Source organism: Tachypleus tridentatus, chromosome 3, assembly GCF_004210375.1.
Source record: "Tachypleus tridentatus isolate NWPU-2018 chromosome 3, ASM421037v1, whole genome shotgun sequence".
NCBI classification, from domain to species: Eukaryota; Metazoa; Arthropoda; class Merostomata; order Xiphosura; family Limulidae; genus Tachypleus; species Tachypleus tridentatus.
In genome coordinates, this window is record NC_134827.1 from 102,354,907 (window position 1) to 102,375,368 (window position 20,462).

The 20,462-nt window shown below is 35.7% G+C and overlaps 1 long non-coding RNA gene across 1 annotated transcript; it reads right to left on the minus strand.

The window, feature by feature from the left end:
- Positions 1-2,228: 2,228 nt before the first annotated feature.
- LOC143247634 (uncharacterized) lies at positions 2,229-13,893 on the minus strand. The gene is made up of 3 exons (XR_013026625.1): positions 13,728-13,893; positions 12,598-12,646; positions 2,229-2,671 (listed from the first exon to the last, which is right to left on the minus strand). It is a non-coding gene; the product is annotated as an uncharacterized LOC143247634 (long non-coding RNA).
- Between the last annotated feature and the right edge of the window lie 6,569 nt (positions 13,894-20,462).

Sequence of the window (20,462 nt, forward strand, 5' to 3'; positions counted from 1 at the left end):
GTATTGAGAGCTCTGTCAGATAAAATTAACAAAACTTGGATTTCAAATCTGTAATGGACTAGTAAGACTACGATAACGAACATTACTTAGGCCTTAAAAAAAAAAAAAAAAGATTTTTAATGCGCATGCTTACCACTTCCCAGTTGTTCCACATTGCCGGGTGTTAAAACTCAAAACTATTGCGAGTGTTGAAAGTTCAGTCGAATAAATGTAACGAACAAAATTTGAATTTGAAATAAAAAATGGACATGATAACGAACATTAATTCGGCCAAAAACAATTTTTTTTGCAAGTCAAAGCGTTTCGTATCCCCTACATTAGGTTTAACACAAGACAAAATATTCTTTCATATTATTTTACGTTTCTTCTCCTAATGCTGCACAAAACATAATTACATTCTTAGGCACAGAACCAAATTCCACAGCACTGTCTGTTTCGTATGCCGTATTTTGTCTTCTCGTGAGAGTCTTGTGACATAGGATAGGTCAGTCGGGTCGAAGTGTACTACAACGAAAGATGACAAAGCAGTTTAGACTGACAACATGATATTTAAAACAATAGTTGTGCACGAGTGGGAGCAGAAATACAGTCAACTAATTTTGTACAACGTATTTGACTTTGTTTAGCTATTAAGCGCAAGAGCTACACAACTAATATCTGTGCTGTCTATCACAGGTATAGAAACCCTGTTTTTTAGAGTTATAATCCTTCAGACTTATAGTTGCACCGCTAGAGGGCGCGATTTAACATACTTTTTGTTGAGATCAGACTTACCGTTGCGCCGCTAGAGGGAGCGTATTTTTGTTGAGAATTTTCACATACACACACACACAGAGTTATAATGAATGTTAATACGGAAAAACCCACTTCAGAAGAACGTGCACGCTTATTATTCATATGGGGAAAAAAAAAGTTATCTCACGCTGAATATGAATATGGAACAACCCAGCTCAAAGGAATGTACATGTTTATTGTATCAAAATAGGGTTAACAATCATCAGAGTTTAAATATTATATAATGACTCTAAGTTGCGTCGTCAACCACGCATGCGTTAAAAATCTGAAATGATTACTCCCTATAAACGCTACATCTCAAACAAAATATACATAAATCGTTATTAAAAGCATGGTATTGATGTATTTTTGTATAAAAACTGGTACAGGTTTTGATACGAAGACATTATCGAGGTACACTGTGAGGGCGCTAACATACATTAAAACGGAAAGTGGTTCCCAAATGTTTCTGGCTCGAGTAACCGCTTTTTTACAAGATTACAAACCCATGCCTCGATTGAAAAAAATACAACCTGGTAACAAAACTTCATATTGTTAACATATTAATAAGAAGGATACAAGTTCTTTTCTTGATTGACTAATATGTCAAGTTGAAGGTAAGGAAATACTGGTAGAAGGTACGTCTGTAAGTGAAGAGTGTGTGTGTTTTCTTATATCAAAACCACATCGGGCTACCTGCTGAGTCCACCGAGGGGAATCAAACCCCTGATTTTAGCGTTGTAAATCCGTAGACTTACCGCTGGGCCCGGCATGACCAGGTGGTTAAGACACTCGACTCGTAATCCGAATCCCGTCACACCAAACATGCACTCCCTTTCAGCCGTGGGGCGTTATAATGTACGGTCAATCCCACTGTTTGTTGGTAAAAGAGTATCCCAAGAGTTGACGGTGGGTGGTGATGACAAGCTGCCTTCCCTCTAGTCTTATACTGTTAAATTAGGGACGGCTAGCACAGATAGACATCGTGTAACTTTGTGCGAAATTCTAACAACAAACAAAGAAGACACAGTTCAGGAGAATGAATTACTAGCATAAAGCAACGCATTCTTCCAAGTCTTACAAGACAAACTCCACCAACACAAGAAGTCCATCACTCTATGTGAACTTCTAGTAGTCTTCAAATCGCCAACACGAACTTGTATTTTTATCGGCCTTATGGAATATGTCGTATTTTGATTTGATTTTCGCGCAAAGCTACACGAGGGCTATCTGCGCTAGTCGTCCCTAATTTAGCAGTGTAAGACTAGAGGGAAGGCAGCTAGTCATCACCGCCCACCGCCAACTCTTGGGCTACTCTTTTAAAAACGAATAGTGGGATTGATCGTCATATTAGAACGCTCCCACGGCTGAAAGGGCGAGCATGTTTAGTGTGACGAAGGTTCGAACCCGCGACCCTCGGATTACGAGTCGAGTGCCTTAACCCCCTGGCCATGCCGGGGCCTTATATGTAATAGAGATGGTACTAATTTATCAAGCAGATGAGCTGTTTAAGTTGCTAAAAATAAACGTGAAGTTAAAATGTATCATTTGACAATTAAACTACTTCTGTTTCGAGGATTTCTACCCTTCCTAACTATAATAAGTAAAAACGAAAAAAATGAAACCGCCATAAATATTATACACATTCCACTACTATAATAGGCCTATACTTATTTTTTTATTTGTTCTCGTTCAAAGGTTACTAATAAAGACTGAAATTCCACAAAACTCAGTGACAAGTAGTGAGTCAAGTTACAGACTGACCTTAACACCTGTCCTTCACATCTTGAGGAACTGTGACAGTTTGGCTGCTATTATAGATGTAAGTTGTGTGTGTAAGATGAGCGCGTGGGCCTAACTTGCTGGTGTGCTTCTCGTTACACTCGTACGTCGAACTCTGGTAATATTTGCCAATAAAACTATCACGTTAATTTCACCGTGAAAAAAAACAACAAACCAAAACCTGTTGAATACGTTTAATTAAAGACACGTTGAGTGATAATTATGCCTGTCGTGTCTTGATCGGGTAATCTAAGTCTCATATCTTTACTAGAATTTAGAATGATTTATACACCAATAGTCTGCACGCCATATCTTGGGCTACTGTTTTAGTAACGAATAATGGGATTGACCGTCAAATATTAACGCCCCCACAGCTGAAAAGGCGGGCATGTTTGGTGTGATGGTGATTCGAACCCGGGACCCTCATATTACGAGTCGAGCGCCCTAATCACCTGGCCATGCCAGAACAGCCTCCGGGTAGTTTGTGTTGTCTGATGTCTGATTCTATGAAGTGTTTAATTAAGAGAATGGGTCTGTTCCTCTTTTTAATATATTTCATTTCTAATTGTCGAAACTAAACACAAAACATTGCGCGTCTTGGCGGTTTTACTTCCTTTTTCATACACAGATGTTTTAATTAGCTATTAATAAATATACGTGGATCACATGTTGAATATAACACGTCACGTAAACGTGTTGGCTGGTTTCCAAATTCACTCCTAGTTTTTTTATTATTATTTGACATTTCATTTACTTCAGCGCATTTTGAAAGGGCTGTTAACACATCATCTTTTATTCAAAGTGGCCAGCCTGTTCAGTATCAAGTCTTAGAAGAAAAAACAAATGATGGTGAAACACATTACAACTGCCATAAAATGACTCCATCAACAACCCTTCTATAAGTCTAAAGAAGTTATACTTTTCTTGTATAGGTCCCTTCTATAGGTCTGAAGAAGTTATAATTTTCTTGTATAGGTCACTGGTTAGGCCACATTTGAAATAGCGTTCAGTCTTGGGCACCTTCGCTTAGGAAAGCCACTGAACTGTTGGAAAGCGTTCAGAGAAGGGTTACTAGAATGGTAACTATGACAGAGGGATTGTCATGTGAAGTGAAGTCAAAATCTAAAATTATTTTCTCTTGAAAAATAAAAGAGTTAGGAGGGATTTGATTGAGGTGTTTAAGATTGTAAACGTAATTGATACTGTTGATGTATCATCTCTTTTCATATTTAACAATGAGAATAGTAGGCCTACAGGACATAAATATAAACTTTGGCAGGATAGGAGTCATCTTCAACTAAGGCAGTTTCATTTTTCTAACAGGGTGGTTGGTCTTCGGAATGGGTTGCCTTCAGATGTTGTAGAGCCAGTAAATTTAAACGAGTTTGAGAAACAGCTTGATAAGTGTGTGAATTATAAGGGCTGGCTTTAAGATTTCTTATCTTTAATTTATTTATTACTAGTTTAAAGGATGGAACAGCCGATGTGGGCCAAATAAGCCCCATGTCGTCCAAAAACGTTATGTTACACAACAAAAGCTAAAAATGAAAATACTTTTGATGGTTGTTTCCGAGAGAGAACACAAAATTCATAATTCTATTTCACGTTTCAACCACCAAAAACAACACGTGAACGTTACATCACGGGTTCGACCAAACTGATGATACAAGGTTGTCTAAAGCAGTACTACTCAAACTTTTCAGTCCTGCGACTGCTTTGGCGGGGCAAGAGAGCCTGCTCACCTCTAACTGTCCCCCCACCTTTTCAATTCTCTCCCATAGACTCAGCCATGTCCATGCGTTTTAGTGACATGCATTTTGAACCAGCCCGCCTGATAGATGGAGAACCGTTGAAGATTTCTTCTCATTGTTGGGATTTTGGTCTCACAGACCAGGCCTCGTATGCGTATCGTACCACACATTAAATAACTCCAAAACAATAACTCGTAAAACGTGAAAAACACCTGAACGCAACTCGATTTTTTATGACGTCAGAACCACTTGTAACAGGATCATCGTTGTAAGAAGTTTAAACCGAAAAAATCACAAAAAAACAAACACTCAAAAGTTCGGAATCTTTCCGTTAATTAGTCACTTTTCAGTTTTTAAAAGTGAAACTTATGTAAGCACACTGTAATCTACATAATTTGTACAATTCAGTACATAGTTAACTATAATTAGGCCTCATGGGTGAAAAAAACACACACAATATACATTAGAACAGATGAACGTTCACGTGGGAACTGGTAACTTACCGCACGTGATATCCAACTCGAACAGTTGCGAACCTGATTACGCTCTGATACCAATGATTCAAAATCAAATTGTGTGTCAAGAAAGATACATATCCTTCGCGAACAAACCACTTATCAGGGAAGTTTTCAAGGCAACCTGTCATGTCATGTTAACTTGTCCGTTACCGATTATCCCTGTATTGACAAGCTGAACGGCCTCAACGCTTGAGAGAGCTCACAAGGCCATTTCCAGACCGGTTTCTCTCTCTCATTTGCCTGTACGCTACTAAAAACCAATGCACTTTCTTTTCGTATATATATATGCTACTTCGTTATTGAGGGTTAAATACCAAATTCCACTCTTGTATTCAGTTTGAAATTGCACTATAATAATCGTAAGTCGCGATTGAAAACCAGTTTAATGTTTATAATACTACGTACTTTACTGAAATAGTACAATGTTAATTTAACCTCAGACTTTCAGTTAACTCTTAAGTCACTACAGTCCTATATTTTGAAACGTTCAATCACACTTACTGATCGAGATACACTACCTTAAAGTAACGTATTTTTAATCACAAAGCTAAACAACAGGCCACCCGTGCTTTTCTCACTGAGGGCATTGAAACCCTGTTTTGTCGGTATAAACCCACAGAATTACTACTGATCAACAAAGAGCAGGGGGCAGCATAATTCCTGTTAAGCGCAAACTTATACAACGGGCTATTTGTGACCTGCCCACCGCAGGTATCGTAATCCTATGTTTGACAGCACAAACTCTTATACTTACTGATGGTTTACCGATGGGGGAATACTTTATCACAAAACTATTGTCCAAATTAAAATCCAAAACAAATTTATGGAGAACTTAGTCCTAATTTATCTGTAGTTTAGTTTGTTTGGAATTAACCACAAAGCTACACAATGGGCTATCTGTGCTCAGCCCACCACAAGTATCGAAACCCGGTTTTTTGTAGCACGAGTCCGCAGATATATCATTGTGTTACTGGGGGCATCTTTAGTTTAACATATAATTTATTTCAAGTTTATTATTTAATTCATCTATAGTTTAGCACATAATTTATCTGTGGTTTAGCATAAAATGTTTCTAAATGAAATCAGTTTTAAATTTCATTCTGGTAAACCTGTCAGGACAACAACAAAAGAAAACCCCCTTAACATCTGCCAGGACAACAACAAAAGAAAACCCCCTTAACATCTGCCAGGACAACAACAAAAGAAAACCCCCTTAACATCTGTCAGGACAACAACAAAAGAAAACCCCCTTAACATCTGTCAGGACAACAACAAAAGAAAACCCCCTTAACATCTGTCAGGACAACAACAAAAGAAACCCCCTTAACATCTGTCAGGACAACAACAAAAGAAAACCCCTTAACATCTGTCAGGACAACAACAAAAGAAAACCCCTTAACATCTGTCAGGACAACAACAAAAGAAAACCCCCTTAACATCTGTCAGGACAACAACAAAAGAAAACCCTTAACATCTGTCAGGACAACAACAAAAGAAACCCCTTAACATCTGTCAGGACAACAACAAAAGAAACCCCTTAACATCTGTCAGGACAACAACAAAAGAAAACCCCCTTAACATCTGCCAGGACAACAACAAAAGAAAACCCTTAACATCTGTCAGGACAACAACAAAAGAAACCCCTTAACATCTGTCAGGACAACAACAAAAGAAACCCCTTAACATCTGTCAGGACAACAACAAAGAAACCCCTTAACATCTGTCAGGACAACAACAAAAGAAACCCCTTAACATCTGTCAGGACAACAACAAAAGAAAACCCTTAACATCTGTCAGGACAACAACAAAGAAAACCCTTAACATCTGTCAGGACAACAACAAAAGAAACCCCCTTAACATCTGTCAGGACAACAACAAAAGAAACCCCCTTAACATCTGTCAGGACAACAACAAAAGAAACCCCCTTAACATCTGTCAGGACAACAACAAAAGAAAACCCCCTTAACATCTGTCAGGACAACAACAAAAGAAACCCCTTAACATCTGTCAGGACAACAACAAAAGAAACCCCTTAACATCTGTCAGGACAACAACAAAAGAAACCCCTTAACATCTGTCAGGACAACAACAAAAGAAACCCCTTAACATCTGTCAGGACAACAACAAAAGAAAACCCCTTAACATCTGTCAGGACAACAACAAAAGAAACCCCTTAACATCTGTCAGGACAACAACAAAAGAAAACCCTTAACATCTGTCAGGACAACAACAAAAGAAAACCCCTTAACATCTGTCAGGACAACAACAAAAGAAAACCCCTTAACATCTGTCAGGACAACAACAAAAGAAACCCCTTAACATCTGTCAGGACAACAACAAAAGAAAACCCCTTAACATCTGTCAGGACAACAACAAAAGAAAACCCCTTAACATCTGTCAGGACAACAACAAAAGAAAACCCCTTAACATCTGTCAGGACAACAACAAAAGAAACCCCCTTAACATCTGTCAGGACAACAACAAAAGAAACCCCCTTAACATCTGTCAGGACAACAACAAAAGAAAACCCCTTAACATCTGTCAGGACAACAACAAAAGAAACCCCTTAACATCTGTCAGGACAACAACAAAAGAAACCCCTTAACATCTGTCAGGACAACAACAAAAGAAACCCCTTAACATCTGTCAGGACAACAACAAAAGAAACCCCTTAACATCTGTCAGGACAACAACAAAGAAACCCCTTAACATCTGTCAGGACAACAACAAAAGAAACCCCTTAACATCTGTCAGGACAACAACAAAAGAAACCCCCTTAACATCTGTCAGGACAACAACAAAAGAAAACCCCCTTAACATCTGCCAGGACAACAACAAAAGAAAACCCCCTTAACATCTGCCAGGACAACAACAAAAGAAAACCCCTTAACATCTGTCAGGACAACAACAAAAGAAACCCCTTAACATCTGTCAGGACAACAACAAAAGAAACCCCTTAACATCTGTCAGGACAACAACAAAAGAAAACCCCTTAACATCTGTCAGGACAACAACAAAAGAAACCCCTTAACATCTGTCAGGACAACAACAAAAGAAACCCCTTAACATCTGTCAGGACAACAACAAAAGAAACCCCTTAACATCTGTCAGGACAACAACAAAAGAAAACCCCCTTAACATCTGTCAGGACAACAACAAAAGAAAACCCTTAACATCTGTCAGGACAACAACAAAAGAAAACCCCTTAACATCTGTCAGGACAACAACAAAAGAAACCCCCTTAACATCTGTCAGGACAACAACAAAAGAAAACCCCTTAACATCTGTCAGGACAACAACAAAAGAAAACCCTTAACATCTGTCAGGACAACAACAAAAGAAACCCCTTAACATCTGTCAGGACAACAACAAAAGAAACCCCTTAACATCTGTCAGGACAACAACAAAAGAAACCCCTTAACATCTGTCAGGACAACAACAAAAGAAAACCCCTTAACATCTGTCAGGACAACAACAAAGAAAACCCCTTAACATCTGCCAGGACAACAACAAAAGAAAACCCTTAACATCTGTCAGGACAACAACAAAAGAAAACCCCTTAACATCTGTCAGGACAACAACAAAAGAAACCCCCTTAACATCTGTCAGGACAACAACAAAAGAAACCCCCTTAACATCTGTCAGGACAACAACAAAAGAAAACCCCCTTAACATCTGTCAGGACAACAACAAAAGAAAACCCTTAACATCTGTCAGGACAACAACAAAAGAAAACCCCCTTAACATCTGTCAGGACAACAACAAAAGAAACCCCCTTAACATCTGTCAGGACAACAACAAAAGAAAACCCCCTTAACATCTGTCAGGACAACAACAAAAGAAAACCCCCTTAACATCTGCCAGGACAACAACAAAAGAAAACCCTTAACATCTGTCAGGACAACAACAAAAGAAAACCCCCTTAACATCTGTCAGGACAACAACAAAAGAAAACCCCCTTAACATCTGCCAGGACAACAACAAAAGAAAACCCTTAACATCTGTTCTTGTACTTCCTGGAAATAACCTGCCAGGACAACAACAAAAGAAAACCCCCTTAACATCTGTCAGGACAACAACAAAAGAAAACCCCCTTAACATCTGCCAGGACAACAACAAAAGAAAACCCCTTAACATCTGTCAGGACAACAACAAAAGAAAACCCCTTAACATCTGTCAGGACAACAACAAAAGAAAACCCCTTAACATCTGTTCTCGTACTTCCTGGGAATATTAAACAGAACATTGAGACGAGCCCTTAACATCTGTTCTCGTACTTCCTGGGAATATTAAACAAAACATTGAGAAAACCCCTAAACATCTGTTCTTGTACTTCCTGGGAATATTAAACAGAACATTGAGACGAGCCCTTATCAAAACATAATGTATTTGTACCTTTACAAACAATCACAAAATAGGATGATTCACAAGTTTCATAAACTATATATGGATACAAAGTACCACTTGGTACAGACAAACTGAAGTCTGTTGTTGGTATGTTTTTAAAACAAAGAAGATACTTCACAAAAAAACATTCAATCAGTTGTGATTAATTACATAAGGAACTTTAAAATAATTTACAGTTTCAAAATGTTACTATTTCTTAAATACTGCACATCGGGACTTATAGTTACATAAAATTATATACTAGACAAAATGTTAAAACAGCAAATTAAAACATAAAAACTATTTTAAACCTGGAATAACCTCACACTGTAAACAATACAAACTTCTCTTGGTATAAATTATGTAGCTAAACTAATATGACAATGTGTTTTATCTACTCTTGTCCTTTTAGTTCATTCAGTTAAACCAGTAAATAATTATGATGCCATATGTACATACATATATATATATATATGAAATGTTTGTCTTTTTTCCGAGACAAATTGTTTTATGTATATATATATAGTTATCCATAACACCTAATCATAATGCACTACTTCCATAGCTAAGTATTAAAAACACTTACTCAGAATGTATTGAATTATAATATACTTTGCAGAGATCAACTAGCTTTTCACTGGTATCATAAGACCACAACAATCTGTGGAAATCTTGTGACAATGTTTGTGTAGTTTTTACACAAAAGCCACATTTGGCTATCTGCTATGTCCACTACAGGGAATAAAATCCCAGATTTTAGCATTGTATGTCCATAGATTTACTGCTGTCCCAATGGAGATGTGTTACCGAGCTGGTATTAAACCTTGATGCTGGCTTGTCGGTAACTTAGCAACATCCTCTTTATCACCAGTGTTGATACCTGTTTCATTGTCATACATCACCACGTAGAGTTGTGTGCTGTACAGAAAATCACCAGCTGTTTGTTTGTTGACAGAAAAGTTATTTGATTTATATAGTAACTGTAAATTATATTAGTTTTTGGGGAGCATGCCAATACCTTCCTGCTACAACACTTTATGTAACTAATCACATATATTATTCATTACACATTCTTATGGTGAAAAACACAAAATATCAAGATATATCTTACAATATATACATTATGGCACTCACTGATTTATTGTGTATGTGAACAAAAACACGTCTGGTTTCCCATTGTTCCAAGGTAAAGCTTTTCTAACGTGGGGGAGTTCCCAATGACATTCTGACATACACATAATTACAGTTTCATTCTCATGTGTCACAGCAGATAGAAAATGAAATAATGAATTCTCTATGAGTTAGATTAAGCTGTAACCTTAGAATTATTTTACCTCAAATTTTACTTTTCGAAAGCAGTAAAAGTTAGTTTTACGTTCTTTTACCAATAAAAATTAACTTATGTAAACAAACCAGCTTGCTTTTACAGAATTCAATGCATTCTTAAAGTGACTGATGTTTTTGTTTGTATATTATTATCACTGAAAGGTTTATTACTAATTGTGCAGTTTAAACTATCTAACCAAAGAACTATTTAAAGGTTAAGATATTCTAAAGCTGAGATCCCACAATTGTCTTTCACTTGTGGCAGTCCTAGTGTTCATTATATATAAACAAATTATGATGGTATGTATGTCCAACTTTAGAACCATTCAAATTCAGCTTAATAGGGGAGGCTTACAGTTACACACTTCTAACACAACATACAAACAAAGACAGAGCATTTGTTTCAAGAGTCCTTTTCACACCCATCCTTGAGAAAAGTAAAACTTCAAAGGCAACCAATATACAGGAAATCAGGTATAACTTACATTCCAACTAACACCAATTCATTCTGTGTATCAGCAACCCTGTTAGGAAAACAAAACTTTTCTTTTCCAGTAACTAACTTGTACCCCATCACCTTATTTCTTCATAATACAGTACAAAGGAATCAGAGACCTTCATATTTTTGATTTCCTCGTGTAATCTTGTGAAATCCAATAAGGTCATCTCCTACCCGTTTTTTCTCAAGAAACAACAAGTTATCTAAACTCATCTCTGGTTTCAACCTTGCAGTCCGCCTTCAAACCTTTTACAATTAATATATTCTTTTTTAGATAAGGAGATTAAAACTGTGCACAATATTCGAAATGAGGTCTAACTTGTGCTGAGATACTTGCCTCCTTTGAGTTGTAATGAGTCTATAAACACATTATAACCTTTTATATTTACTACTAGCAACAAAGCACTGTCTCAATGGCTTGATGACTAATCCACTACTATGCCAAGATACGTTTTTCTTGAGTCATTCCAATTGAGAATGTTCCCATCCATTTTAAAGGTGTGTTTCAAATTAGGATATCCAAAATACATGAACTAGCAACTTGCCAGCTGATCAAGGTCTTTCTGTAATACCTCAATACAGCTAGAAACACCCAAGGTTTTTTATAACGTCAGCAACATTTACTAATACATTACCTCAGCTTTAATCTCAATCAAATGTTGTTGTATTGTTTTGTTTTATGGCAAAGCTAAGGATATCTATCTACCGTTGTCCCTAATTTTAAACTGCCTATCACAAGCCAGCAGCACCATCAGCCAACTCTTGGGCTATCCTTTGCTAACAAATACTAGGATTGATCTTCAAATTATAATTCCCACGACTGACATCTTCCAGTCCCGCGATCAGCAAGCAGCAACATATAGTTTGTATGAAAATAGAGAGACAATTCAAAATGCATTTTTGTCCAATCAGCCATAGAAAATGTTTAGTATTCACAACAAAAAATATATATAACCACTTAAAGAACAGGAGGATTTTCTTTCACTATATCGTTTCGTGGGTTTCTTACTATATTTCTTTAATGCTTCATTCGCTTTGCCTGATGCTAATTTTACTTAATATCCCCTGATAACGTGACTTTAACAGAAGGATTTCTACACTTTACTTATGTGCTGCCACCTAGTAACACATTTTAAAACAATATATAAGAAAATGTAATAACATTGCTATGACATTTAATCAAATAATATAACACTAAGACTGGATAAATGTGTATTGTTGTTCTTTCACATATTGTGCGAAGAAAAAGCAACTCATCATGCATGTTTAACTGACCAGTGATAGAAAACCCGTTTGCCATTCACTAGAACGCAAATATTAATGTAAACAAGTTTTGTCTGGATATATAATAAATGTACAAAATAAATAATGGGAAAAATTTTTAAATTTAAAATAAATCTCTTTAAAATTTCAGGGTTAATTTATAATGTACAAGGGGCATTTAATACATCAGAAAATAGAAAACAAAACATAAATGCATGTTATAGGTTCGAGAGATTTGGTGATATTAAACAACAAACATTTTGAATAAAATACAGAAGTTTTAAAGTATTACACATACCTTCAGAAGATTTTGAAATTAACGTTTTCTTATAAAATGGAATATTTATCTGAAAGAAAGAAAAGAAAATCATATACATAAATAAAAATTAAACTTTCAATATACTATAAAACAATAATGCATTTTTAGTAAGAATAAAGAAATATTGTAATAACAGGTGATCTTAAAATATTCTAACAAATATTTCATCTTTATTTCATTTATATAAAAAACTTTTTTCAATTTTTCTTCTATTTGTTGATCATTCCATTCTATAATGTTAAATAACCAGTTCTTGGATTTTACACAATCAAAGGACTGGAGTTTGAAGAGTAAAATACTGAATGTTCATTATGCTCAAATACTAAACATTTTTATTAATTTAGATAAAATAATGACTTTTATCTGCAGAATGTATGTTTATTTGCTCAATATTTTACCAGTACAGTTTCATAATGAATAATTAGTAAATCTATAATTCAGGGACAACAAGGGGAAGTTCATTTATACTGAATGATAAAATAAAAATAAAATTTGAAAGCCAGCCTTTATCACTGAAATAAACATCAGATCTCTTTCATGTTTTTTTCAAAAGAAAACAATGTGCAAGATCCTGTTCATTCAGGTGTCACCCGAATATCTATCCTGTGATTATTTTCTAACAATTCAACAATCTTCTTAAGGTAAGGAACCCAAGACTGAACACAGTACTCTAAATTCGAGCTTATAAATGACCTATGCAATCTCTTTTAAACTCGTATTTGATATTAATGTAAATAGAACCTAATGTTCTTTCCCTACCAATAGCACCAATACGTTACTTGGATGGCTTAAGACGGAGCAGTTAAGTTTTAAGAAAGCTTCAGTTAAGACTTAAATTTTTTCTACAGACTAAATGGGTCTCATCCAATATTATTAAAGTCAAATCAAAATGTATATATCAAATGATGATTTCGTGTTATAAGACTCTTTTTGTAACATAGACTGTTAGAGTAGTACTCGGAGATCTTGGTGCAAGAAACATAATAATTACATTTATATAAAATCAACTCGAACTATTAGAACCAAGTAAATTATGTACTACTACTAATAATAATAATAATAACAGAGCCTCGATTTTTCGAACACTTTCTTTACTATCTTTCACTTACTTCGAAACTTAAGAAACCTTCGATACAAAAAGTTTATCAACAAGAAAACTTCGATGATTATGCACACATACATATACATACACAGCTTTTGGCAGAACAGTAGAAATAGTAAACATGATTTGACGTTCTTTTTAAACTTTTAACACCTAAGCCTACCTGTCTCCATAACTCCTAAAGTTCTATGGTACAGAAAAGAATCATGATTGACACTGGTGCCATCTGATAGCGATAGAAAGAAGATCGATAATTATGTAATAACTTCTTCCAGAACAGCTACTAACTTTCTAAAATTATAATTAGAACAAATAAGCCTTTGTTTTATTTTTGATTATAAAAAGCTTCTATGATCACCCTGCTTTAGGTCATCACTTGGGTGCACTCACTGCTAGCAGTGTTTTCAGTCCTTAACAATCATCACATTTCAATAGCGTAGTGAGGGTGTCTGACGCCCGGGAATTTGGTGCCTCCTTCCAATAAAAAACGCAACCCATACTTTCACATAATTGCTAAATTTACTACTAACTATGAAACGTCAGTGAATTTTAATCCATGTAACACTGAAAAACAAGGAAATTGCCAAGGTATGGCATTTCTGATGATATAGTGATATTTAATGTCAATTAAATAATAAAAAACATTTTAATAAGCTTTAGTATTATGGGAACAACTAAATAATGGGTAAACTAGTTGTTCATTTGGCGCCCTCTGAACCCGTCGCCCGAGGATAAATGCTTTTCTTTACTACGGCGCAGATAGCCCTCGTGTCGCTTTGCGCAAAATTCAAAAACAAACAAACTATTACTACGTCACTGTTACATGTATAATTCGAAGACAACAATATATATATTGGTTGTCTTATTTACGAAACTGTACTTTAAGATAAAAATAAAACGCTGAAAGTGTATTAACTATCGTGGTTACTTTATGTAAAGGCGTGTGTGTGTTTTTTTATAGCAAAGCCACATTGTGTTATGTGAGGAAGTTCACTTGTTTTATATTAGTTAACAACATTTATAATTAGTCAGTATACAAGTATTCAAATTTATAGAAATATTAAAGGTGCAATACCAGGCTGTACTACATGTTTTCCACTCCTTTTGGTTTCAAAGTAAAGTTTACAAAATTTTGCTATTTTTTCTATAGCTCAAAATTTTAAATATGCTATGGAAGCAAATAATTAAGTACTTATAAAAACAAACAAATGATAGCATAAAAATATTTAGAGATAAAATTTGATTTTCTCGCATGAAACTTACGCAAAACAATGAGCTAAACAGCCAGGCCAAAGAACCTTTTAATTCATGCTGGACAGTCACTAATTTTGAACTGTGAGCCAGCAGGAAAGAAAAACACTTTACATCATTCGCCATTTGAAATAGTATTTCTTATCTGAATAGTAAGATTGGCAGTTACTTTTTTATGACATTCACACCTGTAGGTACAAAGTGTTTTTGAGAGAACCAAGAGTCTCAGATCTCCCAGTCCACACATTAACCATTAGGCCACTGATTGTTGTTGTTTCCACAGCTCATTTGACTTTAGTTTTATAATGATTAGATTTTCTTAACTTTTATTTTTTAATAAATTAAATCTTAGTTTGAGGAATGTGTTTTTTTTCAACCTTTAGACAAGTTTTTCATTAGTGAATTAGAATAATGAGTTAAAAGGTTAGGTGGAATTTTAAGATAGGTATGTTCCTAAAGTAAAAAACAAAAACAAGAAGTGAATATCAAACCAAATTTTCCAACGAAACACTTGAAGAAGAAAATCAAGGATTTAAATTGATAGGTAAGTTGGAAAATATAGAGAACTATTGGGATGATAATGCTTTAATTAAAAATAATGAAAGAAGGTAAACTAAAGAGGCTTAGGAGAAGCAGATGGTTGATAAATTTAACACTAACAGCAATATTTGTGAAATATGTTAATAGTACGTAAATCGTTGAGAACTTGGGTAATCTGTGAGGTTTAAACTGATATCTTCACTTTTGTTTTTACAAGAAGAGCTATGAATGTTTTATTAATATGCGTTTACAAATATAATAAATGTATATTGTGCAGATAGCCGATTTTGGATTACAATGAACTTACTATTCTGATAATTACAGATTTTTGGTTGTCGTTCTTCTTGGAGTTTCTAATGGAATACGAAGCTTGAAATTTGCTTATTCTTATATTATTAGGTTTTCTTATTGCATTAATTAAGATGAAGTTTATATTTTGAAAGTTGAGATGCTTTACATAAAGATTTTTTTTTTAAATATCTCATTACACAATAGATTGCAGTAACATAAAACAGGATGTTTCCAGTTGATGACGTACAACCAAAATATATTATATTATATACATAAAAATAATAATTTATTTTCAGTTTAATTATGGTATAACTTACAGAGTTATTTCTTATTTCAAAGTCTCTGTATACTTAATATAAATTGTATTAACAGTAATAAAATGTTTAATTTTATATATATGTAAAATATCACTTATATTTTATTCTTTCTGATCAATATCAGGAAAATATTCGAAAAAGAGAAAACTGTACTGTAACTGTTTCGCACGCCCTTGCTAATCGCTTAAAACCAATCAACGCATCTTTGGAAGTTACTCGTGAATTATGTAAAAGCACGAGTTTCTATTTATTGTTGAGTGACCAAAAGATAAGCGTCGTAGTTTGTTAAGTTAGGCTAAAAAACAGTTTATGATGATTATAAAATACTTTGATTCATTTTTAAATACAAAGTAATTGAAATGTGTAGATATTCGAAAGCAATGGTCACTGGCCTAAGCTCTCAAATTAGTATAGAGTGTCATCTTTTTTTAGTATGTAAGTAACCTAGTGGCCTGCAGACTTGCAATATTACGTTAATTTTAGCATTACAAGTGTAGTTATGAGTGTGGATTCGTTTGGCTTCAGATAAGCCTAACGCGATGTCTTTTTGTTCATCGTAATTTTCCATACTTTTATTTTGTTATATACGTGGAGTTTCTGCTGTAAAAAATGTGCACAATACCTCACCAACAAAATAATATAGAACAGTTGTTTGATGTGAACGTTTTTCCGAAATAGCGAAACATTATTATTAATTATACTTGTCATAAGACATTAGTGTTTATTGTTAGGTCTATTATATTTTTGAACAATATATTAAGGCGTGAGACAAAGTATGGGAATAAAAATATAAGTATAATACTCATGTCTTATGACAAGTATGATTAAGACGAATACGATATAAACCCTGCTTCTTTAATTTATAACTAGGCTTAAAATGAAGCCTAATGGTGGACTTAAAAGAGTAAAATACGTTTTTCCGAGTGAAATATAAAAAATGTCAGTTTGTTGTAATTGGATAGAAAATATTTAAATATCTACCATTTTAGTCTGTTAACGTTTCTGAAAATAACCTGGACTTTAATGGGCGTGAATAATAGAGCTGAAGTCTAGTATATTTTGTGTATTAATTAATTGTTGTTAAGACTCATTAGTTAGTACTAACCTCAGGGTAACAAACCCCCTTGCCAAATTTGGTAAAGGTCCATCCACAGGGGGCGAAGTTGTGTTAGAAAACCCCCATAAGATCCACAGAATTTAAAACTGAAAAATTGTATGTATCTCTCACGTGGACCTAATGAACCTTCATCTTGTTTTTGATGAAGATCCATGTACACTCTTCAAATTAGTTACACATACATACAACAGATAGTACTATTATATTTATATAGATAAAGAACATTATGTTGACCAAACAATCCAGAAAGCAACAACAGAGGTACCCTTCCTATTGTCAGTCAGGAACTGGAAGCACCGAGATAGTATATTATCCTTTTTTGTGTCATTTGCTGTATTTTTCGACATGATTATAAATCTTATTCATGTACCAAAGAAAGGAAGGAAATAGATACTTTCTTTTTACATAAATTCAGTGACTTAACGTTATGGAGTTTTTGTATACGATCAAACCAATAAGCATGATATATCTCATCGTATGCGGACAACATGTTGACCCCATCAAACAGTCATCCAGAAGTGGACAGATAACTTAAATCAGGTTAAACACAACTCGGTTTTTTAATCCTCAATTGACCAAACCATGAAAGAGAACAACTAAAAAAGATAGAGAATCACCAGGGGGCACTAAGGGTTTCAGTACCCAAAATGGAGCTGTCAGAAGATATTGCACAATACTGAAGTGCCTCTTTCCAGCAACTCAGAGGAATAATCGGCGAAATCAACGATATAATTCAGCATGCTGGGATCCTCAGAGCTTAACCAAATGTAAAGTTGTTGTTACACATTCTTCAAAGTAACTGAACAAAAGGGTTCAGCACCAACATGTCAAGAACTGAAGTCCTTCCCACAGATGTTGAAGTAAACTTTAAAAAGATCAACCAGCAAGTTGGTAGGCACAAGATTTTTAAAGGGGGGGTGGTGACAAATAAAGAACCAGCACGTACAGATATTACACGATCGTTTGTCCAAGTTGAAGCTAAATAACATGATTCAAACTTGAAAACGTAAAGGCATGGCCAGGTGGGTAGGGGTGCTTGACTCGTAATCTAAGGGTCAGGGGGTTCAAATCCCCGTTCCACCAAACATATTCGCTCTTTAGGCTGTGAGGGCGTCATAATATTATGGTCAATCCCACTATTCGTTGGTAAAAGAGTAGCCCAAGAGTTTACAGTGGGTGGTGATGACTAACTGCGTTCCCTCTAGTTTTTCACTGCTAAATTAGGAATGGCGAGGCCTATTTTCGAGCAGAAAAGATTTCTAATATTTTAAATGGGGTTATGTTTGTGCTAGATCTCCTCAAGATTTTGGAACTAACGACTTGGGTTCGAATGTGTGCGATAAAACAAAAATATTCGAGACACTTTTAATTGTGGTTACATTATAAGAATAATAATCATTCGATTAGCGTGGATGCTGACTTGCTGTCTTCTCTCTGGCTCTGGTCGTTAGTCGAAAATTAGGGATGGCAGTTGATGGTTTTAGAAACGTTGCCATATTTTTCAAAGCAATATCGAAAATTTGCAAGGTTCGAATAATGTGGAAAGTAAAACTGACGTAAGCCTAACATTTGCTAAAATGGTTGTTTTGTATTTAAAATGTCACCTACGCATTATTTGTTTGTTTTGGAATTTCGCACAAAGCTACTCGAGGGCTATCTGTGCTAGCCGTCCCTAATTTAGCAGTGTAAGACTAGAGGGAAGGCAGCTAGTCATCACCACCCACCGCCAACTCTTGGGCTACTCTTTTACCAACGAATAGTGGGATTGACCGTCACATTATAATGCCCCCACGGCTGGGAGGGCGAGCATGTTTAGCGCGACGCGGGCACGAACCCGCGACCCTCGGATTACGAGTCGCACGCCTTACGCGCTTGGCCATGCCGGGCCGTAACCTACGCAACTAATGTTGTTTTGTGGTTTTTAGGGCCAAACATGCATGGAATTTAAAAAGTAAACTTGTACATTTTTGTATAGAACGTGTACATAATGGCAGTAATTACTATAAATGTATCTCAAGACGGCTGGTATGGGCATTAAAACGTTTATTAAAATAGAGAACAACGTTTCGACCTTCTTAGGTCATCTTCAGGTTAACCTTGAGATACATTTTTACTTCGAGTTTTTCACCATCACGAATTACCATAAATCGTAAAGCAAGTATTACATGATGATAAACATACGTACATAAACTTCTGCAGCACATTAATTAACAAAAGAAAAGTATATGAAAAGCCCGTGATAAATACTTACTCCATTGTTTAAATGTATACCATGCCCGGCATGGCCAAGCTGGTTAAGGCACTCGACACATAAGTCCAGGGTCGCGGGTTCCAATTCCCGTCACACAAACATACCCCTAGCGCGTAGGGCGTGCGACTCGTAATCCGAGGGTCGCGGGTTCGCGCCCCCGTCGCGCTAAACATGCTCGCCCTCCCAGCCGTGGGGGTGTATAATGTGACGGTCAATCCCACTATTCGTTGGTAAAAGAGTAGCCCAAGAGTTGGCGGTGGGTGGTGATGACTAGCTGCCTTCCCTCTAGTCTTACACTGCTAAATTAGGGACGGCTAGCACAGATAGCCCTCGAGTAGCTTTGTGCGAAATTCCAAAAAACAAACAAAAACAAACCAAACATACCCTTTTAGCCGTGAGGGCGTTATAATGTTACGATCAATCCCACTATTCGTTGGTAAAAGAGTAACCCAAGAGTTGGCTGTTTATGGTGGTGACTAGCTGCCTTCCCTCTAGTCTTACACTGATAAATTAGGGATGGCTATCGCAGATAGCTCTCGAGTAGCTTTGCGCGAAATTCAAAACAAACCAAATGTATACCTTTTGTAATAACTGATCTGGTTACTGAACTGGGTTGAGCACTGACTTTTTCACATGAAGTGACCAAATGTTTTAAAGTGGCCTTCTTATTAGTATTTCGTCATACAAACTGTCCTAAAGACCGTATCTGAATTTAAAATTAAATATGTTGCGTGGAATCCTAACAACAGACGCCCCCATTGGTGCATTAGCATGTTTGCGGATTTAACAACCCTAGAAACCGTGTTTCGATACTTCCTACTAGCTCAGCGGTATGCCACAGATAGCCTATTTGCAGTTTTTTGCTTAACTACAAACAAACGAACTTAACAGCAGATCAAGAGCTGGATTCATAAACGGACCTTTCTTCTCTACATCAAAAGTAAATTAATATGAATAGATTTTCAACTACCAACG